Consider the following 24,637-nt stretch of genomic DNA (forward strand, 5'->3'; position numbering starts at 1 on the left):
TTCCTATGTCCCTCTCCCATCTTTTCCAGATCTTATATTTGTTCTTTTTCTAAAAAAAGAGTGGCTCAGAAGCACAAGTGATCTCACAGGAGTTGAGAAGAAGTTCAGCATCATACAGAATTTTCTCTCTGAAAGGCCGTTTCAGAGAAACTATCGTTCTAGTCCAATAAGAGTTGGAATAATTGACCTCCATGCTGTCTGTGGGCTGTTGTCCAGCCCTCCCCTATAGCCTGTGGGTTAACTTGCTTATCTACTCTGAAGCACCTTGTTCACTTCCAAGCTCTGCTTGCTGCACAGTCTGGCCCAGATTGCTGGTTAATCTATGAGAGCTGATGTGCTTCTGAATGGCAACACTGCCTTAGGGCCTTGGCCTTCTGCTTTCATCCAGGGCCATTGTTCTCTGATTCTAATTTCAGGACTTCAGCACTAACCAATATTCTTGTTAATGAGCCAATACATTACCTAGGATATTTCCCAGGTACATATTGATTGCTTACCTTGCCGCGTGATGTTTCATGAAAACTAAATTGAAATTCTGTGTGCACCCATCACACAGAGTTAACATAATAACTCTTAAATGAGAGTGCAGTCGACGTTGGCTAACTGTAGCAGTTTTCAGTTCACTTGTAGGTATGCTTTTTGAGAAAGGGGGGGGGAGAGAGTAATAAAGCAATTTAATTTTCTTTTTTAGAAAAAATATATAACATATATATTTGAGACTATAACATATATAATTGAGACTGATTTTTGTATGTAGTAAGATCTCTGGGTTGGCAGTGAATGTTTTGCCACAGAGGGTATTCAAGGAGCAATCATCTTAATGCAACTTTTGCTTCCTGTTTTAAAAGTATTTTCATTTATACTTTAGTCGGGGTGGTTATCTTTCATGATTACTCAGTTTTTCTTCTATCCATCTCACTTTCTTTAGATAAAGATGGCTTGGGCCAGGGGGATCCAAAACAAAAAAGGCAATTGATATGAATTTTTTAATGGTCCCCATCCTTTTGAATCTGGTTCTAGCTTTTTTTGTTTCTTTCTTTTACAGTTAGTATTACCAGGTTGCAAGTGGAAAGTCCTGTGCTGAACTTTTAAATTCTTCAAGGCAGCATGAGATGAGGTTGCCAGGGCTGGCTCCAGGTTTGTGGAGGCTCTTAGCAGCCCTCGGCATGGGGTTTTAAGGAGCCCCATTTCAGCCCCTCCCTTTCTAATATTTCCACCATAAGAACATAAGAGAAAACCTTGCTGGATCAGCCCAAAGGCCCATCTAGTCCAACATCCTGCTTTTTATAGTTAGCAGTCATATGCCTGTGGAAGACCTGAGTGCAGCAGTGCTCTCCCCACCTACAGTTTCCAGCAACTAGGGTTCAGAGAAATAGAGCCTCTGACAAGCAGAGGTAAAACATAGCCACCATGTCTAGTAGCCACTGATATCCTAACCCTCTTTTTAAGGCCATCCAAGTTGATGGTCATTCATTCAGTTTATACACTGGGTATGGAGGTTATTGCTTTGTCTATCCTGACTCTTCCAACGTTCAGTTTCATTGGATGTCCTTAAATTTTAATTTCATGAGAAATGAAAAAAAAGTTTTCCCTACCCACTTTCTCCATGATGTGCATAAGTTTCTACATATGTTATAACCTTTCCTTATGGGGGAGTTGTTCCAGCCCCTTGATCATTTGGTTGCTTTTTAAAAGTCATTCCCAGTTGTACAATACCATTTTTGAGATGTGTTAGAAATATGTGCACTATTCAGAGTGCGGTCGCACAATGGATTTGTATAAATGGCATTATGATATTGTCAGTTTTATTTTCAATCCCTTGCCTGTTGGTCCCTGCCAATGAATTCACCCTTTTCACAGCTGCTGCACATCTTCAGCAAGCCAACCACTACAACCTAAAGGTCTTAGTCACCACTAGTTAAGACCCACTAAGCATATATGCAAATTTAACATTATTATTTTTTGCCCCAATGTGCGCCACTAGATTTATTTATTAAATCATTTTCTATTCTGCTTAATTTCCATTGTCTTCAAGTGGTTCACAGGTTACTCAGTAGAAGAAAGAGAATCTTGCTCACATTAACTTGCTTACAAGTTAAACTTGCTTACAATAAAGGGAAAGATCACACTTCCTTACACTGAATTGCATTTGCCATTTAACTGCCCATTCATCCAGTAATGTGGTCTGGGTAACTGGACATACAGGGAGGAGGACCGTGGTAGTAGAGGAAGTGGCACGCCTCCTCTGAGTGCTGGGTGACTAGCGCTGTAATTCCCCATGATCCCTTGCGGAATTGTGCATTTTATTCAATTACATTGTCAACCATTTGGTGCTCACTGAAGCATGAGTAAAGGAGGCCCAGATGACTGGCATTGGCAGTAGTGGGACTTTGGCAGTTTCCTAAGATACTCACCCGCAACTCAGACAGCCGCTCCAATAGGATATCATGGTCGATAGCATCCTGAGAGATAGCTCAGTTGCTAGAGCATGAGACTCTTAATCTCAGGGTTGTGGGCTTGGGTCCCATTTTGAGTGAAATATTCCTGCACTGCAAGGGGTTGAACTATATAATCCTTGTGGCCATTTCCAACTCTACAGTTCTATGATTCTATGATGCATTGCCTGCTTACGCCAGCTGTAAAGGCAGACATGGCTTCTCCACAGTGTTCTGCTTGTCACACCACACAGCTGAGGGATGAAAGAACAGGAACAGGGGAAAGAGAGTGAGGGAGAAGTCACAACTGCTTCATCTCTCACTTCATTAGGACATCTCTGGCTGCTGGAACCTTGCAGTCCTGGAAGCTTCCAGGAGGTGGCTACACGTGTACATATGTGTGTAGGCTGGTGAATGTCATTGTCTCCTTAAAAAAAAAATTGAATGAACTCTACCTCTTCAACCTACATTGATAATTTAAAAAAAAATCCAGGAAGCCACAGTGATCTTGGCAAACGTAAAACTGAACAGTACAGGTGCCTGGAGTGTGCGTAGGCCCAAAGCAAACACTACTTCAGAAAGGAAATCTAAAGATGGCATCTTTCATGCTGAGAAATTTATTTCTCTTCAATATTTGCTATGTGAAACCGATAGCGTATAATGCCACTTGGCTTTATTTTCTGACAAAAGGAGGTTGCTTGTGGTAACAAGCAGATGCTTAAGTTGTCCATGCAGTATGAGGTACAGTATACCGTCGGCCAAGAAGATCAATATTTACTGTTCTGGTGGTGAGGAAGTCTGCCTTGTTGAAAGAGGTTGATGAGTAGCATGTAAAACCTTGTTTTAGTTCATCTATAATGGAAAAAGAATAATTAAAGGCATATCTCATTACAATGATTTTTTAAAATAAAAAACCTCACCTTTTAAGTTATGGGAGGAATTAAATGTTGCACTGTGTCAGTTGTTCTGGCAGGGCAAGCATTTCAGCTTGTCAGACAGAACAATCTTCCTTCTCCTTCCCTTGTATGCTGTTTTAGGGGATCTTTGGACACTTCTGTGCCAATTGCAGACGGTTCTGGGGTGCTTGGGAGGAGAGGAAGGAAAGTCCCATGGTGCAAGCAAAAGTCCTTGGATGGGCTTCCACAGCTGGGACTCATTAGTAGAATCACACCCATTTTTAAATTTCTTTTTGTACATTGCTGTATCATGGCATGTTGCAGAACATTATTAGCCACCCAAGAAAATTCAAAGCAGAATATCAGTAATGGAGCAGACACAATGAAATTCAAAACAGGGGTGGGTGGATCGCCTGAATTTAGCCTGTACTACTATAGCACAGTTTACTCATAATACCATTCAGTTTTTCCATATTAATCTGTGATTTTTTAAAAGACTTCTTATAATATGTATTTAAAAGCTACTTGGAACGCAGGTGGCGCTGTGGGTAAAACCTCAGCGCCTAGGGCTTGCCGATCGAAAGGTCGGCGGTTCGAATCCCTGCGGCGGGGTGCGCTCCCGTTGCTCGGTCCCAGCGCCTGCCAACCTAGCAGTTTGAAAGCACCCTCGGGTGCAAATAGATAAATAGGGACCACTTACTAGCTGGAAGGTAAACGGCGTTTCCGTGTGCTGCGCTGGTTCGCCAGAGCAGCTTCGTCACGCTGGCCCCGTGACCCGGAAGTGTCTGCGGACAGCGCTGGCTCCCGGCCTATAGAGTGAGATGAGCACACAACCCTAGAGTCTGTCAAGACTGGCCCGTTCGGGCAGGGGTACCTTTACCTTTTTAAAAGCTACTTGCTTCCAAATACATATTGAAATACGTATTTTATGATGCGTAAACTTTTGAAAACTATTTTTGCAACATTTAGAGAAGTTAGGCTTCAGTGGGCCAGGGAGGTCATTAATGCCTTCCAGCAAGAGAGGAGGACCCCTGCCTGCTTGAAGGAGGCAGTGGTAACACCATTCCTCAAGAAACCCTCCCTGGATTTGGAAAATCTAAGTAACTACCAGCCAGTTGCCAATCTCCCCTTCCTGGGCTAGGTTCTTGAGCAGGTGATCATGAATCAGATCCAGGCACACTTGGAAGAAACTGATCCATTTCTAGATCCATTACAGTTGGGTATAGGCCCAATTTTGGCAGAGAAATGGCTTTGGTTACTTTGTATGATGACCTCTGTTGGGAAAGAGACAGACAGAATGTGTCCCTGTTAATTCTTGACCTCACAGCGGCTTTTGATACCATTAACCATGGTGTACTTCTGGAGCAGCTGTCCGGGTTAGGGGTGGGTGGGACCGCCTTGCGGTGGTTCCAGTCCTACTTGGATAGATGTTTCTAGAAGGTGATGCTCGGAGAGTTCTTTGGCCCCTTGGAATCTTCAATGTGGAGTTCCTCAGGGCCTGTTTTTATTCCCTTGCTGTTTAACATCTACAAGAAATCATTGAGTGGGGGTATCTGGAGGTTTGGAGAGTGTTGTCAGCAATAAGTAGATGACACACAGCTCTATTTCTCCTGTACATCTGCAGGTGTTTTGGACCATTTTCTTGTCTCAGTAATGGACTGGATGAGAGCCAACAAACTGAAACTCAGTCCAGATAAGACTGAGGCACCTGTAGTGGGTGGTTCCCTAGACCAGATGGATGGGAGGTTGCCTGCTGTTGATGGGATTACACTCCACCTTAGGGGTACTTCTGGATCCTTTGCTGTTGCTTGAGGTTCAGGTGACAACCATCATCTTTGGCTGGTGCCCCAGCCGCACCCTTATCTGAACAGGGATAGCCTTACCAGTTGTTACTACTGGTGATGGGAGGAGGTTGTTGTTTGATTTTGGTCTTCTTGTTTTTATTATGTGTCTTGTGTTTTTATCTTGTATTTTTATGCTGTGAACCACTCTGAGATCTATGGATGAATGGTGGTATACAAATTTAATAAATAACAATAAGAAACAGTCCTATATCTATCTGCTCAGAAGTACCAGTAAGTTCCATTGAGTTCAATGAGACTCACTCCTAGCCCCATGTATAGGATTGCAGTCTTAAAGAGAGTGTAAATGGTACAAATGCATCAGATAGGTCATTGTAGTGCAAGAGAAAGGGAATTAAGATACATACATACTGTTTTATTTGAATGCCACCTTTCCTTAGTTCAAACCATGCTCAAGGCAGCTAACAACATGAAAAAATACATAATTACATTACAAAAGTAGTCAAAAACAGTAAATGAAACATCAAAAAATACACAACCCAAATTGAACAATTTCCACATAGATCATAAGATCTAAAATAAAGATAAAAATTAGTATCAATAAGAGCAACAACTCCCCTCCAAGAACCCCCCCAATACCCCAGCCCAAACATCTGTTCAGCAACCATAGCTTTTGCAGCAGGAGTCAGTCAGTCAGCCCCACCTGCAAAGCAGGAAACAGATCTTCCAAGACTCAATAAAGTTAAGTTAGGTGGCAGATAAAATATATTAGGGCTATGCCCCAAATAGGTTTTTCCCATATATGTTTTTAATAGCACAATTAATATAATAACACCCCCATAAATATATGGAGCATTTCCCAAGGCCTCAACACACTGTTCCAAATACTTTGCATTCTTTTTGGAATAATCGGTGAACGTGCTGATTGGTTTAATGTGCATTATTGGGATTGTTCTTCTTTGTGTATTTGATACATAAAAGTTTCATTGGCTAACAAACAAGTTATGCAGAACTTCCCGAATGCTGCAGCTTGACATGCAGAGCCATGACAATACCTTTGGGTTGTTAGAACTCAGCAGGAGGCGTTATAGTGAGCTGCTTTAAATGGAATCAGACTCTTGGTCCATCATACTCAGTATTGTCTACACTGACTGGCAGTAGCTCTGCAGGGTTTCAGAAGGAGTCTTTCTCCGCCCTACCTGGAGATGCCAAGGATTGAACCTGGGACCTTTCGCATGCAAAGCATTTGCTCTACCACTGAGCTATTAACTGTCTCTGAAAAGCAGAAGGTCCAGTTTGTTCATTGCTTCCAATCTGGGGTCAAATATTTACTCAGCAAGGAGTAAGACATTTTCTCTGCTGTCTTCAGCTTCAAAGGAGGATCAGTGCCAGGCCAAAAGGAAAGTACAATGGGAATTTTTCTCTATATACTAAGGGCTATAGTTTATCTCAGAGTGATTGCTGAGAAGAGGTTCTGGTTCATAGTGGGAAGCCCTTTCTGTGTAAGAGGCTTACATTTAGGAAAGCTTACACATATTGCACACTGTGACAATAATGCAACTTTACAAGTGGCTGAAAAAAATATATGGTGTGTACCCTAAACATATTAAAATCTGCTATCGGTAGCAACTGTAAAGCATCAGAAGCATATGTAGTCCGTACACCATGAGAATCATAGAAGAGCAGGATTGTTGAATACCACAGGATTGTTTGGGTTTGGGGGGACCCCCCCAATTTTCAGGAACAGCTAGAGACACTAACTATGGTGTCTGTGCTCTGCTCCCATGGCTGGAGGAAGTAATGCTTTTGAATACCAGTTTCAGGAAAACTCAGGAGGGGAGAGTGATTTTGTGCTTGGGTCCTGCTTGCACGTTTCCCATAGGCATCTGGGTGGCCAGAGAACAGGATGCTGGACTAGGTGGGCCACTGGAACTTCTTATGTTCAGTGTATGTAGCACAATGTGTAAGAATGGTGGTGTTGGTATAAATGGTAGTAGTGGTAGGGAACAGCTATCTTCCTGTGTGTGTAGTGCTATATATTAGGGGTAGATAGATCATGTATCTAGTCGTTATGATTGAGCTAGATTTCTGAAATCAGTGATAAGAATACTCCATCAAACATTAGTGGTCTTGAGTGGTCATTTACCATGTGAGTTGCACTTTGAGGAGAAGCTGTAGCACAGTTGTAGAGGGTATGCTTTGCATGCAGAAAGACCTAGGATCAGTTCCCATATCTCCTAGAAAAGGATCTTGGGTAGTAGAGCTTGGAGAGCTTTGTGACTGAGTACTTAGAGGGCTGCTAGGCTAGATGGACCAATGCCCTGACTCTGAATAAGGCAACTTCTCATATTTGTTCATGTTCCAAGCTTAGCAACATCTTTACAAGGGCTGGGTGGGGAACCTGTGGCTGGGCTCCAACTCTTGTCAGCATGGCCAATGGTCAGGAACAATGGAAGCTGGGATCCAACAACTTCTGGAGGGTTACAGGTTCTCCATCTCTGATTCCTCGGCACTCATCCTGCATTGCAAATTAGATTGTATGTGCCTTGTGGGCAGGTAGCTCTCCTTTGCTTTTGCTGTTTAGAAGGCACTTTGTGAATAATACGTAGTATTATTTCCTGCCGAAATCAAGAAGACCGACCATTCTAGTTTTATAGCTAAGTGGGTACTTTGCATTTTTCTCAATAAAAAAAGGTAAAGGACCCCTGACAGTTAAGTCCAGTCACAAACGACTCTGGGGTTGTGGCGCACATCTTGCTTTACTGGCCAGGGAGCCGACGTTTGTCCGCAGACAGTTTTTCCGGGTCATGTGGATAGCAAGACTAAGCTGCTTCTGGCGAACCAGAGCAGCGCACGAAAACGCGGTGTACCTTCCCGCCGGAGCAGTACCTATTTATCTACTTGCACTTTGACGTGCTTTTGAACTGCTAGGTTGGCAGGAACTGGGACCGGACAACAGGAGCTCACCCCGTTGCGGGGATTCGAACCGCCGACCTTCTGATCAGCAAGCCCAAGGCTCAGTGGTTTACACCACAGCGCTACCCGCATCCCATTTCCCCCCAATAGGGATCACTTAATTGTGCTCTTAAAGTGGTTTTCATCTTTAAGGGCTTTGTTGTGTGATAGACTAGTGAAAACAATGCTTTGCCTGACTCCTGACTTTTCCCTGCCAAAGACACATCTTGTGGGTACATTCATATGTATCTTTTTCTTTCTTTGTCCTTACTTCCATGGTTACTTGAGAATTAATTACCATATATTTTTATGCTGAAAAAGCCCCCTCGGCTTATACTCGAGTGAGGGTCCCACTTACTGTTTGCTGCTGCTGCTCATGCCGCTGCCACCGCTCTGCCAAGCATGGCGCCAAGCAGAGGCTGTTGTTGGTGGCGGCGGAGGAATGAGCAGCCCGAAAGCAGCCCTTTTGGGCTGCTCCTTCCTCCTCCGCCGCCTTTGTTGCTGTCGACATTTCCTACCCTAGGCTTATACTCTAGTCAATAAGTTTTCTAAGGTAAAATTAGGTGCCTCGGCTTATATTCGGGTTGGCTTATACTCGAGTAAATATGGGTAGTTTACTTCTCTTGCATCCTTATGCACCGTTCAGCAGTAGGTTTATATACTATTGTCCCCTTCTGATGCTCAGTTCATGCTTCGAAAACTAGTTTATGCTACAGCATTTTTACCTGAATAGGATGCTATACTTTACAGTACAGCTGCAATTCAGGGTTAAGTGAGAATCAATATTTTTTTTCAACATCATTGTGGGGGCCTTTTGCTACACAGAGTTGGCCAGGCAAGGAAGACATGATTATTTATAAATTTATTTTAAAAGTTATATTCTGTTATTGAATGGCCAACAGAGTGATTACGATAGATTAATATCCCACCGAGCCTTTTCATCTTGGGGCCTCCCCCACCTCACCTTACTTGAAGCTAAAACTTTTTGTTGTTGTTGCTTGGGGAAGGTGAACTGAATTGGAAAGAGCAAGTTTTATGAGCATTCAGTTAAAAAGCCCACTTGGTTTTCAGGGACAGCTAGAAGGGCTCTTTAGTTTAATTTGGAGATCAAGGCTCAGTCACAGTGATAATGCCTGTCAACTTCCCTAGGAAAAAGGAACATCTCATTTTTTCTCACTAGAGGACAGTGGCCAAAATGGCCTCTGCAATCTCACGCAATTTTGGGGTAGCAAACTTGTGTGGTGCTGCAAAATGTGATTTTCCATGCCATGCCACCCAGAAGCGTTTTTTGGGGGGCCTTAATCTCACACGGGTCACATAACTTGCATGGGAGTGTTGCCATGGAATATTGCATCCTGGTTTTGGGCCACTTCGTGTTGGAGGGCATGAGTGATGCAAGACATTTAGGTCATATATTGAATTCAAAATGAATTAAAAGAGGTCCTGTTTTGGATTAAGTGAAGTGGACCTGCTAGCATACATGTGTGAATACAGTCCTGTTAGAACAACCCAGTTTTTATCTCTTTAATTATTAGAAGGTACTAATTCTCCAAATTTTAAAAGCAGCAACTAATTATTGTACACAATTGTTGCTTGATTACTGCACAGCGTCTGATTTGTGAAGTCTGCATAGTCAGAGAAGGTGCAGCCATTTCTCTTAATCCTTTTGTTTTCTCATAGTTTAGTTCTCGGGGAATGATGCAAAATTCAAACTGCAGGCTTGAACCTCTGAAATAAAATTCTGGACGCATCGTATCTATGTGGGGAGGGAAGTAGGGCGGTTATCAAAGTCCCCACGCTGCTGTATTCCTATAAATGCTCCCTCTTTTGTCCCTGCAAGTTTCTAAAGAATTTTTTAAAAAGCCACAAAACACAAAGCAGAGGAGGCACCGAGGAGTGAATGCAACAGTATTTCCTTAATCCATGTGGATCAAAAACATTAACGTTTCGATTCTGTAAAGAATCTTCCTCAGCATGCTGGATTAATCACATGGATTAATAAAACACTGTTGCATTCACTCCCTGGTGCCTCCCCTGCTTTGTATTTTTCTTTTATTGTTATGCTTTGGAGCTGTACTTGAACAAAAGAGAGGGCATTTATATGAGTATCGTAGGCACTGAGACTTAGAGAAATCTCCTCCAGTAAGTTATGCTTCCTGCATTTTGCGGCATTTTGGAGTCAGTTAGACTTTTATTTACACTGTGGTAAAAGGTTTCACGTTGTTTCAAGTATTTGCAATGATTCCTTCAAAAACTGCACAGAATTCTATATCTAAGAATATACTTGGATTCTATTCATCATTACTGATTTATTATTTATTTGTTTCATAAAATGTATATACCACTTGATTGTTAAAATAAACCTCCAAGTGGTTTACAAAAGATAAACAAGAAAAATCAAGAAAAATCACAACCATACATAAAACATACACAAGTTTAAATACTAAAACACTAACTTTCTAAGCATCTGGGTAAAGGTAAAGGGACCCCTGACCATTAGGTCCACTCGTGACCGACTCTGGGGTTGTGGCGCTCATCTCGCTTTATTGGTCGAGGGAGCCGGCGTACAGCTTCCGGGTCATGTGGCCAGCATGACTAAGCCGCTTCTGGCGAACCAGAGCAGCACACGGAAATGCCATTTACCTTCCCGCCGGAGTGGTACCTATTTATCTACTTGCACTTTGACATGCTTTCGAATTGCTAGGTTGGCAGGAGCTGGGACCGAGCTACAGGAGCTCACCCCGTCATAGGGATTTGAACCACCGACCTTCTGATCGGCAAGTCCTAGGCTCTGGGGTTTAACCCACAGCGCTACCCGCGTTCCTATAAGCATCTGGGTAGATTTGTCTAAACAAGAATGTTCTTAGTAGGCACCATAAAAAGTACAGTGAAGGTGCCTGCTTGATCTCAATAGGCAGGGAGTTCCAAAGTGTAAGCGCTGCCACACTAAATGACTGAGTTCTTACAAATGCAGAACAGGTATTATGGGACACCTGTAGTTCTGCCAATTCCACTGATCGAAGCAGTCGATTGGGCACATGAGGGGTAAGGTGATGCTGTAGGTAAACTGGTCCCAAGTTGGTAACGGCTTCATATACTAATACTAAAACTTTGAACAAATCAGCAAGCAGTGCAGATCTCTGAGCACAGGTGTCATATGCTGACAAGGCCCCACTTCCTGTCAGCAATTGTGCTGCAGCATTATGCACTGCAGCTTCCTGATCAAGCGCCAGGGAATCCCTACATAGAGTGCATTGCAGTAATCCAGTACTGAAGTAGCCAACGTAGGAACTACTGTGGCAAGGCCTTCCCACTCCAGGAATTGGATCCAGAAGCGCCCCCAAACTAAAAATCTGCTCCTTAAGGGGGAGTGCAACCCTATCTTCCCCCTGTCTTCAGTCCATCCATCATATCACCTGGGGCAAAGAGCACATCAAGACTGTGCCCTGCCTGGTATGTTGGACCAGTGACCATCTGAGAGAGGTCTATGGTTGTCATGAAGGCCATGAAATCTTGAGCTGGCCTGTCAGCAGCCTCTGCGTCAATATTGAAGTCAGTCAGGATTATAATTTTAGGGTCTTCTAACAATACTTCAGAGATCACCTTGGCCAGCCTTATCAGGGATGCTGCCAGGCGATGGGGTGGTCAGTAGATCAGCAACATCTTTCTCTTTGACCCAACACCATGTGCAGACCATCTAATTAATTCTGAGATCAAGGAGATGGTGTCCATATGGACAATAGCAGCACTCTGGATACGCAAGGTGGACATGTGCTTCGTTTAAAATAAAATACAATTTAGAACCCTTTGTAATCTTGCAATGCTTTTCTTTCTTTATAGCATTTCCATCCTTCTTCTCTTGGCATTTTCCTTATAGCAGTATAGTAACACAATCCATATTATAAATGGCAGCAATGTGCATGTTGGCCTCCTAGTATTTTGCAGGTTCTTTACTGTATGCCTGTGAAACATGGACGCCTTATAAACGCCATCTCCAACTCCTCAAAAGATTCCACCAACAGTATCTCTGAAAAATTTGACACATTACTTGGGAAGACAGGCGAACTAATGTCAGTGTACTGAAAGAAGCAAAGGTCACCAGTGTTGAAGCAGTGATTCTTCAACATCAACTTCGTTGGACTAGTCATGTTGTGCGGATGCCAGGTTATCGTCTTCCAAAGCAACTACTCTATTCTGAACTTTAAAATTGAAAGCGTAATGCTGGTGGTCAACAAAAGAGGTTTAAAGACTCTCTCAAGGAAAATCTAAAATGTAGTATAAACACCGACAACTGGGAAACACTGGCCTGCGAGTGCTCCAGTTGGAGAACAGCCTTTACCAAAGGTGTCATGGACTTTGAAGACACTCGAATTCTGGATGATAGGGAGAAATGTGCTAAGAGGAAGGCACGCTTGGCAAACCCTTACCATGATCAACTCCCACCTGGAAACAAATGTCCCCACTGTGGAAGGACACGTGGATCCAGAATTGGCTTCCACAGTCACTTACGGACTCACTGTTATAACCGTGTTCATGGAAGACAATCCTACTTGGCTACAGGTGATCGACAAAGAATTTTACAGGATGTGGCAGACTATACCAGGGCAAGACATTTTGAGGTGCCATTAAAGGGCAGTACACATTTGGCTGAAATTTATAATATGGAAGCTGTATTTATTTATTTAAAGCATTTTTGCCTCACTCTTCAGGCCAAAAGGTTTCCAGAGCAGCTTACATAAGACCAGTAATGAAGAAGGGAGTGCCTGCCCTTAGGCAGGACACCAAAGGAAAAAGGAAAATAAGCAAACTCCTACTCTTAAAGTTGCGGAGTTCTTATAAATGACCAGCTTGACAGGAAACAGTTCAGGAAGAGAAGGAGCTAAACAGACCTGGTCTCTTTCCATCTGCTATAGACATAGCATAAAGGTGTCTGTTGAAGCTGGTCTTTCAGCGGAGCTGATGGAGTGGCTCATGCAGTCCTATAGGCAGTCTGTAGTATAGCCTGACTCAGGGTTTCCCAAATTGGGTAGCCAGCTGTAGTTGGACTACAACACCCATCATCCCTAGCCAGTAGGACCAGTGGTCAGGGTTGATGGGAATTTTAGTTCAACCACAGCTGGAGACCCAAGTTGGGGAAACCCTGGCCTGACTTAATGCATCATCATCATCATTAGCTACAGCCCCCTGCCTGCTATCTACCATTTTTCTCCTGGCTCTACATAAACTTGATTGGGACAAATTATTAACATCCATGAAACAATGAGTTGCAGGTATATATAATAGACAGCTTGGGAAAGATCAACTTGCCACTGAAGTTTCTCTGATTTCCCCTTTAGGGAGTGTGTGTTCATTTTGAAAACAAAAATTAAACAAAACAACGCAAACAAACTTTGCTTGTTTTGTTTTAGTTATAGAAATGGATGGGAATTCAAATGAATGACTTCTGATTCTGAATGAGAATCCTTTCCCCCCCATTTGGTCTAGTTAGAGTCCTGCTAGAACACATCAGCGAAGGGTTACAAAGAAGGAGGATGAATCAGAATCAGATGGCAATCAATAAAATGAATGTACTAGCTAGGAATCATTTATGAATATGAATGAAATGCAAACGAATAAGTAACAAAATAAATGACACTTTTAAGAATGAAAACAAATGGAGGATGTAAATGATTCCTCCCCCCCCCCGCCCCGCTGATAATGGCTTGATATATGAATCTTGGCATTGCAAGGGATTTGATGTGATTGTCTATATAGCTTTTTAAAAACTCTCTGGTGATAGCCAGCACGGGATGCCTTCCTGTTACTTGACTTCAGTTTTAATAAGGAAATGTGACATATCGTTTATTGAAATCTCACATGTGATGTCCTGTCTAGATTAGAGCCAACAATACCTTCATATAGAAGAGGATGGCAGTTGCAATTTCCTCCCTTACATGCAAATTAGCATTAGCCCTAAAATCCCTGGCGGAATGCCAGGGTTGCCTTCTCTGGCAACAGTTTCACTTCAGCCCTTTTCTCCATCAAAGACACTTTCCCATTAATCAAATGGGTCCAGCATTTTACAGAGAAAGATGAGATCTTGATTTGTATTGGAGGCAGGTCTAAACTTGCATTGACTTTAACCAAGGCAGAATTTGGCCCTTTGATGTGTGCGTGTGTGCGTGTGTGCGTGTGTTTTAAAGACTTATTTTATAAACAAAATCATAGTTTGGGTACCTACAGCAAGCACTCAGCCAAGCTATAATAAACTACAAATAAAATAATGTAAGATATTCCTGTTGCTCTCAATGTATCGTTATGGCTTCACAAATGTTATTAACATGCAGGTCATGAATTATTGTATGCCTGTCTCTATGAGCCTTTTAAAAATCACTCAACTACATAATGACTTTGAAATATATTCTTTTTGAAATGGAAAATGAAAAACCTTTTTGCATTTTTTAAAAGATATTGATAGCTATTCAAGAAAGGCCTTAGGAATGTCTTAATATCATGCTTTGTAGAGATCTTTTTTGTTTACTACATTCACTTGATGAGATTTTTTTACATTTGAATGACATTGTGTATTGACTAGATAGCACACAGTGGGAATTTAGAAGACTTTTTTCCTGACACGTTTTCTAAAATTAATTTCATTTCAAAACTCTCCATTTTTTATATTTTCCAGAAGCAAATGTTGAAAAGTAATTTGTAGAGTGGTGGGAGGGCTGAATAATACAGTGCAGCCTCATCCAGGGCCAGCCAATTGTATTTGCTGGTGAAAGGCAAGATGGCAGCTCCTCCCTGTTTCACATAGAGAAGCTGAATGGAATGGCAGTTGAATCTTATTTCAGCACTAGTGGCAGGATAGCATCCTTCATTGCACCTGAAGCTGCTGACTAGTTTAGGGCCACAGGCTAGAGACTATGCGAGATATATATATAGAGAGAGAACACTGTTCTGTAACCAGTGGTGGATTTATGGTCCATTGGGCACCACCCTCCCCCCACTCTAACCACTCACCTATATAGACCATGAGTATGTCTGAAAATGGCATTTCCTTCACACACAATTGTTGATTAAAGGTAAAGGTAAAGGGACCCCTGACCATCTTGCTCATCTCGCTTTACTGGCCGAGGGAGCCGGCGTACAGCTTCCAGGTCATGTGGCCAGCATGACTAAGCCACTTCTGGTGAACCAGAACAGCGCACATAAACACTGTTTACCTTCCCGCCGGAGCTGTACCTATTTATCTACTTGCGCTTTGACGTGCTTTCAAACTGCTAGGTTGGCAGGAACTAGGACTAAACAACGGGAGCTTACCCCGTCGTGGGGATTCGAACCGCGAACCTTCTTATCGGCAAGCCCTAGACTCTGTGGTTTAACCCACAGCGCCACCCACGTCCCTAATTGTTGATTAACTTGCCATAATTTATGTACATCTCGCAATGCAGAACCTTCCATCACTAAGGCTGCTGAACTCACTAAATTCTCTTGACCACATATGGTAGAATGCAAGTAATTTTTTATTCTTTTAAGGCTGCTGAATGAACTTTCACCAGTTGCATCATACCTTTATTAGGGCGGTACAAAATTCGGGCTTTGTGGTACAAAATGGTACAAAATCAATACAAAACCTTGGCACCAGTTTGGAGGGGATCCCAAATTTTGTGGTTAATAAAACTATTTGATATGAGCAATGTTTACAAATGTTCAAGAATTGCCTCTGTGTTAGGAAATGTGGTGTGCAAACCACCAGTAACAAGCTCATAAAGTGGAGTCTAAGACATTGGTGATATAAAGTCCTCACTTCACAAAAACACAGCAAGTTTCACTATTTTAACAGAATCTGTGTCCTCTGAATACATATCCATTAATTTTTGGATGCTGTCATTTGTATTTAGTAAGATGATTCCACAACAGTGGAATCTGAAATATAAACTCATTGAGTTGCGCCCCCAATTCTGCTCTGAAGGGCCAGGAGAACCTCTAGAACTTGCTAGACTGTATAACATACAATAATGATGAAGGATAATAGTATTGACAAGTGGGACCGGCAGCACAATATTGCAGTGCAGAATGTGTTCCTGTTCACTCTGCCAGCCAACCAGCCATGCCATTTTCCAGGATCCCCAGTTTCACGGAATGACATTATATGATGATGTAGTGCTGCTGTGATGAGGAGAGTTGAAGATTTTGGCTGAGCAGTGCCACTGATTGCCAGTTGTTGGTGAGCAACAATGAGGAAAGGCTATCCATGCTTCCCAGAGGATGTGTGAATGAGGACGCTGGATTCATGGAGCTTTGGTCTGAACCAGCAGGACTCTCCTTATGCTTACACACCGTGTCTACACAGTGCAGCTAAACAAACCTCAAACCCAGAAACAATTGGTTTCTGAACCTTATGTTGCCACTCCTTTGGTGGATACTGGTTTCAGCATTTCTAGGCTAGAAAATGATGCAGGCACATCAACAGAGCCAGGCTTTTTTAAAAGAAAAAATATAATGCATCATCATGGCTTTAGTATTCCCCCCCAAAAATCTCAAAAATACAATTATTTTGGTATTCTCAGTCACTTGATTAGGCTACGAGCTACTGCTGAATATATATATTTTTTTAAAAACCAAACTTTTGTTAATGTACAGGCATTCGTCATCTGCTGTTCATTAATGCACATAGGCCTGGCAATGGAATGAGCGTTTTTCTAGAGTGGGGTCGAAAAACTAATTATTCACCATATGGTGGCCGGCTCAGCAACAATTGCTGAAGCCATGGAAGCAAAAGGAAGTTGGCTGGCTGCTCTTTGAGCAGTTTGCACAGCGATGACTCTCTTGACACATGCCATTCATTTGGCTTCTGAATAACAGATGGACTAAGGCTGGGAATTGTGGAAAAATCATGGCAGGGATCTGGTGGCTGCCCTTGCCTTTTTATCCTTCAGAATGACTTTGGGTCACATGGCCTGTGAAAAATAACAAGCAGGGGATTGTACTCCCAGGATTTCCCTGCTTCTTTCATAAAGCAGGGCGTAATTTTGACTGCCTTTTCGTATTTTGTTTATTAAAGGGATCAGGGGTTTTAGATGAAAGAGATTACTTGGTTTGTGGTTGGTGTGTGTGTGTGTGTTGGATGTGTGTGTGGGGGTGCTATACCAGTGACACTCAGCTCATTGTTAGAGGGGAAAATGCTGGCAGTTTGATAAGGGATAAGAAAACAGAGGAGGTTTTAAATTTAAATTTAAATTACTTGCTATTTGTTCTCTTCCCGTTTGTAAATTGCACATAGGCAAGTTAAGATAAGAGCTGTTTTAGATTCAGAATGTTCAAGCTGGGAGGGGGGAGTGTACCCCCCTTCCTGTTTTCCCCTCCCACCACCCACAATAGAGTTTAAAAAGGAAGGGTAACAATCACAGGACCAGAACATCATCTGCACTTGCAACTTGTATGCTATCTGGATTTAACGTTGTTCTCAAGACTGACAAGTGTGGAAGAAGGAGAAAACTGCAAGGAATATATATTTTTTCTGGACTTCTTGTTTCTGTAAAACTGAATCAGATTAATTCAGTCTATTCATGAAAAGTGAATGAAATTTTAATTAAGCACGGTTGACAGTGGTAATATGGGTTAAAATATTTTTAGTCCCACCCTTTCCAGGCTATCCTGAGCAAAAATATAGATATTCATCAAAGGAAAACAAGCATCCTTTTTTCCATGTTAAGTGTAGTATGATCCACACCTTGATCAACTCCCACCCAGAAACTAATGTCCCCACTGTGGAAGGACATGTGGATCCAGAATTGGCCTCCACAATCACCTCTGGACTCATTGTTAAAACTGTGTTTATGGAAGACAATCTTACTCGGCTACGAGTGATCGCCAAAGAAGAAGAAAGAAGAAAGAAGGACAAGTAGATATGGTGATATGAGCCATGTGTCAGAATCAGAGATGTCATGAGAAATTGGAAAAAAGCAACAGCAGATGCCCCTCTTTGACTTCTTGCAAGTAGGTTTGTGTCTTCAAGCACCTGCCTCCACTACCAGCATTCCCTTCACCTGCCCACTCCAGGGCCTGTAGACTTTCCCTGGGACAGTTTAGTTTGGAGAAAAGGTGAGTAAGAAGGAACATGATAGAGGTATACAGAATTATGCATGGTCTGGAGAAAGAAACGATAGAAAAGTTTTTCTCCCTCACTAAAAATGCTAGAACTTTGGGAAAGCCAATGAAACCGAACATTGGAAGATTCAAGACAAACAAAAGCTAGACGATGGAATTCACATCAAAAGTAGTGACTGCTACCAATGTGGATGGCTTTAAAAGAGGATTGGACAAACTGATAAAGCTGTCAGTGGCTACTAGTCACCATGACGGCTATGTTCTGCCTCCGTTGTCAGAGGCAGTATTCCTCTGAATACCAGCTGCTGGGAATCACAGGTGGGGAGAGTGCTGTTGCGTTCAGGTTGTGGGGTTCCTGGGTTCTTCTTGTGCTCTTGGAAGAAAGTGGAAGTGGCTATTTACACAATTCACATTCATTTCTCACCAGGGAATACAGGATATGTGTTCCCAGTCCCTTCCCCATGAGGAATGGGTGGTGCAGGCATCCACCAGCCTGTTGTTTCTGTCTTTCCTTCTCCTGCCCTGAGAAAGTCTGTTAGCTCATGTGGAGCACACACAAACACTTTCTGAGGTGAACACAGGGTTGCATGAGCATCCCTGGTCAGAATTCTGGTGGCATAACTTTTCTATAGGGGAAGGACTGGGAGAATGGTTTGTGAGGTGCAATTTCAAATGCACCATGAGCAGATGTCCATTGCCCCAGTTTCGGAAGGCTGTGATTGAGAGTGAAGAAAGCGAAACTGTATAGGAGCTGGAGGCTCTGCCTATTCCTGGCTGGCAGCCAGGCCTTGATCTCAGTAGGCATTTACTCACAATCCCTCTTTCCCAAACCTAGTATAGTGCTTTGACAATGTCACCCTTGTTCCTTGGTGGGAGGGCCACCATTTTGTGGTTCACCTCAGGTGGCAAAAGGCCACCCTTGATTCCTGTGACTCTGGAGGTAATGAAGAAGGGATCCAGAACCTAGCTGACTAGTGGTGAAAACATCTGGTCCTGGGGCGGCAATGTCTGATTCTTCTGACAGCTCCCTCTGGACCTCCAAGGAGATCCCAGCTTCCAGGTATGGGTGGGGCTGAAGCCTGACAGCAGTAGGTGCTCAGCTGTTCCTCCACCTGCATTTATTCTTCTGAGATTTCAGCCATTGCCTGCTCCCTCACCATGGGAGTTACTTCTGATCTTGGAGCAACACTGAGAGAAAAATGTCTAGGAAGAAGTGAGATGGGGAACCATCTTGCACCTGCATTTTGATTTCTCTGCACTCCCACCCTACTACATTCCGGGGTGTGGAGAGATCATACTGCCATAACTTCTAGTTCCCAAACTACTTTTTTTAAAATTGCCCATGCCATCGCTCTGTTATAGCAAACTGCCAACGACCTGATTCTGACAAATAGATCTGTTGCTAATGCTATCAAAATTCGCAAACCCCTTTCATGAGGCCGACTGGCATATCTCTGCTAGGGGCTGTTAGACTCACTGATACTTCCTCTCTCATCATCTCTGCTGAACCTTCTTTGAATGGTGCAAAGCAGAACCAGTGAGAGGTGTGGCCTGAGGCATGTTCCAAAGGCCAGATAAGAGTACATTTTTGTAAACTTTACACTGACTTTTCCATTCCAATAGCATTAATTGTTTCCCTTGTAATTAAAATATGACTATTGAAATGTCTTTGTATAGCCAATTTCAGCCATATCTTTACATCCCATCTCCTATGCCCAGGAATACAAACAACAACATTTATTTGCAATAACAATCAGTATCCTTGTTATATTTCTGTATTTATTCATTTTTATCCCACTCTTCATCCGATGAACTGAGGATATGGCTCCTTACCCCATTTTGTCCTCACGACAACATTGTGGGTCTATTAGTTTGAGATTTAAGGTCCAGACCAAGATCACCCAATATACTTCCTCTCTTTGTCGCTCAGTGGGGATATTTAAGTTTTATACAAATGTGTTGCAAGTGAGGGTGATTTAACTACATTATTGCTTTCTTTAAAAGCTGGATGTATTTTGTCCTTTCTGCACCTTTAACAGAGGCAGCTGTCTTGTTCACACCAAGGAATGGCTACTCATGCTCATACTCTGTGGGTGATAGGCAACTAAATTCTACTCAGAGTAGACCCACTGAGATGAATGAAATGACTAAGTTAGGTCCCTTAACTGGGGATACTCTGAATAAAACTTAGTTGAATAGCCTTGTTTTGTGCTTTTCATTTACTACTCAAACTGGCATGACATTCTCTCTGTGTGTTTGCACATAGTTGACTGCATTGCTGAGGTTAGATTTGCTGGAGTCCTTCCCTCTGGATAGGGCAAAACTGCTTGGCCTAATTATGGCAGATTATTAAATTAATTTGATAATTGGACAGCATAATTAAAAGAACTCCCTACCAGCAAAAAGCAAGGAATAGCTCCTTTGTCTTAAAGTTCACCCTCGGAACAATTCGTTGCAGTTTCAAAGGGTGCCAGAGAGGATTTTTAAAAGAGAGGAAAGAAAATCATTACTCAGAGAAGTGTATTATTCTCTCATCAGCTGTCAGCTTTCAACACTTATTTTGACAATGGTTGTTTTTGACAGAATTTGTAAGATGCTTTTCCTCACCCTGGGCCTGAGATATGATGAATGTGCCATACAGGTGACCTTTACCCAAGGCCACATGTTAATATTCAGAATGGTCCTTTTGTTAGTTTTGAACAATGCCTGTCTTTTTTCTTTCTTTCTTTTTTTTAAAAAAGCTTGATTTGCCAATATGACCCTCTGTTCAAATGCTGGACCATTCCAGATTGGTCACCAGGAAGCATCAAGTGCCTTTGACTGAAATGACATGGAAGATGTATGGTCGAAGTGCTGTATGCAGCACCACTGCTGTGACATGAAGAAAACCACTTTGACCCAAATAGAAGTGTACTCAAACAATGTCGCACCAACCAAAGACAACATATTGGGAAGAAAAATGCTTGTGAACAGTTTGTGCTGGAAGATGTATTGGCCAGACTGCCATAGGGCAATCTTTGAACTATTGAAATCTTTAGAAATATTGTTTAGTACTTGAACAATACTTACAAACCTAATTAATCAAGCATAGATGCTCCTGCTCTCTCTTTACACAGTGTATTATTTGACTTCAAGAATAGCATTCTCAGATATATTTTGAAAGGCTTTACTGTTTAGGCAAACTACTACTTCTAACGAGCAGTTGAGATTGCAGCTCCATCTGTGCAAAGTAATCAGATAAGTGACATAATTATTAACAATGATATTGCATTTTACTGTTAATTCACTACTATAGATCTATGTTATAGCATTATATAGCTCTATAGATACAGATCTATAGCAAATAAGTGCAAATAAGCTAATATTTTCAGCTTAATCCAATCCTATCCAAATATTATAGTGCTTCTAAGGTATGCTCCACAGCTTCTGGTGGTGATAATGTGAATTATGTGGTGGCATTAATAAATATTGTTAAAAAACTATCTGAATATAGCAGTTCAACTATGACAGCATTTTCAAAACCCCTTGTCCTCTGTGCAGCCTATTTGCTTCCACATAAATGTGCATAGGATCACCTTTAAGTGGATTTCACAAAATTCATAGGGAAAATGTTCTTATTTATTCCAGGAACTAGTATAATTGCTTCATTAATGGAGCCAGATATACACCACAATCTTTTTTCCCTGAACAGTGCTGCTGGAGAGGGTTAGCATAAGGCGGAGGTGTCCCTCTGCTGGGCTCTGCTAGTGGAGGCGACTCCTCTGCAGACATCCCTGTGTCACCTGATGGTGACAGGCTCTTGAGAAGCTTCTGGGGCACTGTTTTGGTTGGCAGTACAGAGCACAGGGTGCTGAAATGGATCAGTACACAAGTGGAAGTGGATCAGACTCAGCATGGTCGCACCAGATACAAAGCTGCTGCATTTCCCTAGGAGGAGTCCAACTTTGACATGGCACAACAACAACAAAAAAGAAAAATCTGCCCACTTTCTTTCCTGGTCATCATGTGTATCAGGGATTTGGATTGTACTGCACTCCTCCCCAGTCCCATTTAGGATTTCTGTGCTGCCTTGAGCTTTTCACCCTGGGCAGCATGAATGGCAGAACTTTGGATATGGCAGTAGCTCTGCCATTCCATTCAACCCTGCTGCTTCAAGTTCCCCATAGGATTACTCTGCTTGCCATGCTTAGAATAGACCTACTGAAGTTGGTCATAGTCTAGTGTTGCCATATTTCAAACAGCGAAAATCTGTACAGAAAAATTGTTGTTTTTTGCCCAAAGTCCGGATTTTCCAGGATATTTTAGCAACTTCTGCTTGGACACTGCTTCCAACTGCAGTATTCTGGATATGTCTGATAAATTCCGGATGTATGGCATCCATTTCATAGTCCTATTTATTTCACTGGATGTACTGTAAGCATGACTAAGTCTGAATCCTAGCCAAAATTTGAGATTAAGACAGAATACATTTGGTACACATCTTTATGAAAGTCCACAATATTTATTGATTTATTTATGGTATTTTGCATTGCCCTTTAGGACATAGTCAAAACACAATACTGTGCATTAAGACACATTAATAATCACCAAATCATAATACAGAAAATTATAAAACAGAAGCTGAGAGTTGTAGGTAGGTCTCAATCATATTGTGCAAATTTCCATTAAAATTATGTAGCCTTCCAGATCAACAAGGCTTTCAAAGCTTTTTCTTTTCTGCTTTCTTGTAGGATATGTTTTACTTGGATCTAAAGTGCAGCAAAGGACTTTTTGAATAAACAGATTAATAAAATGAGGCAGAATATTATTTTATTAAGCTTTATTATTTTACAGTGGAATGAGCACTCCAATTCTATTAAGTCTTTACCAAATTATCATACATGTAGTTATTTTGTTAGATGCTGTAAACTTGGAATATCTCAGTGAAAAATACTATGGGCAGCCTTTGCTTTAATTGCTCTAGCAACTTTATTTCTTTCTTTAGGTCTGATTTTGTATGTGCATTCAAGTTTGGAACTATATATTGGAGACTTAAAAGTCCAGATGCAACAGGTAGGACTTAGCAAAGCATCTGGGGTTCTTCTAATTTTGCTCCTGTTTATTTGTGTTCTTCAGCCAATTTTAGAAGAGGACAGGTGCAGCCAGTGAGAACCAATCTGCTTGCGCATTGTGAATATGATGTTCCAAAAATGCCACCACCAAGTTCTGTCTCCAGTGGGGAAGAGATGGTTGGAATGGGAGCAATGGCATATCCTCACCTACCTATCAACCTGGAGACCACCTGTGTACACATTAAGGAGAAAGCAGAAGACACTGAAGCTGCTATAGAGTAAACACAGACAGAAATGTAGAATGTCTCGATTCAGCCAGGATACAAAGCAGAGCAACTTCATTATTTTCAGAGGCTGAAGCCATTCAGAAAACTTTCGTAGGCCATCCTCAACTGTAATTAGCCAATCACCTTTGAGAGGGAAACAGATTGTTGTAAGAATATTAAACGACTAAACAACAACAACAACAAGCCTTTCCCCCAGATCGGGGTGCAAGGTAGCTTGCAGACAGAACGGAAACAGCTAAAATACGAAATCATTGATTGGCCAGGTATGTAACTTATATTGTGTTCTCATGCCTCATTCAAGGAAGCCCCATGAATTTTGGTACAACATAGACACACAGCTTACTGTCCACCCTACAGGTACACATATTGGCACACAAATCAGCACCTGCTGGTGGGGTGGCATTACTTTCCCAGTTTCCCATTGTGGAAGTCGCTGTCAGTATCCGAGATGGGGAGTCAAGGTGGCAAGGAGGTTGGCATGGTGCAGGTGTAGTGGCAGAGTCAAGCTGACACTTCTAATGCTGTGCTGAAACTGTACTGACCTCCCCACTGCTTTACCCCTTTCAGTTACTGACAGCGACCTCTGTTTTGGTAAGCCAGGTAAACAGTGTCATCCCACTGTGCTCCATTGGTCACTATCGATGCAGATAACATTGTTCATCACTGACTAGGGGGCTAATCTATCCCCTTATAGCAAGAGCCAGAGGGCAGATAATTACAAAAGGTTGCACTACCAAGCATAAAGTGTGTAGGCTAAAATGCCATATAAGGTGAGCTGCTTTTATATGGGTTATTAATACATACAAATTTAGAACACTAGATAGCCATTGCCAGTCAGTGGAGGCAGTATTCAGCTAGATGGACCAATGACTGCATATGGCCGCTTATTATGTTCCTAAATTCTAGTTCTGCTTGAAACTCAGATCAGAATTTTTGTCCAAGGAATGGGAACTCCCACTTTAAGGGGTTTTCTGTGAGCCAGGAGGATGCAGCCTCTACCTAAACATTTAAGGCTGAAGGTCCACTAACAATTACCAGCTCTTAATTTTGTCATACACAATTCCCTAACCACATCATTTCCTTATGCATTTTTAAACAGACTTGTGTGCGTAAAAATCC

General features: G+C 42.1%; 1 long non-coding RNA gene across 3 annotated transcripts in view; it reads left to right on the forward strand.

Moving 5' to 3' along the window:
• The window catches only part of LOC309542104, a 159,090-nt gene that overhangs the window by 33,424 nt on the left and 101,029 nt on the right, over positions 1 to 24,637 (forward strand). For 2 of the 3 annotated variants that reach the window (XR_014224065.1, XR_014224066.1), the window contains exon 2: positions 23,296 to 23,781. The exons of the other annotated variant lie outside the window; for it this stretch is intronic. This is a non-coding gene — a long non-coding RNA (uncharacterized lncRNA). The remainder of the gene's footprint in view (positions 1 to 23,295; positions 23,782 to 24,637) is intronic. 3 annotated transcript variants of the gene reach the window in all.

This window comes from Podarcis vaucheri, assembly GCF_965113315.1.
Source record: "Podarcis vaucheri genome assembly, chromosome: 10".
In the NCBI taxonomy this organism is placed as follows: Eukaryota; Metazoa; Chordata; class Lepidosauria; order Squamata; family Lacertidae; genus Podarcis; species Podarcis vaucheri.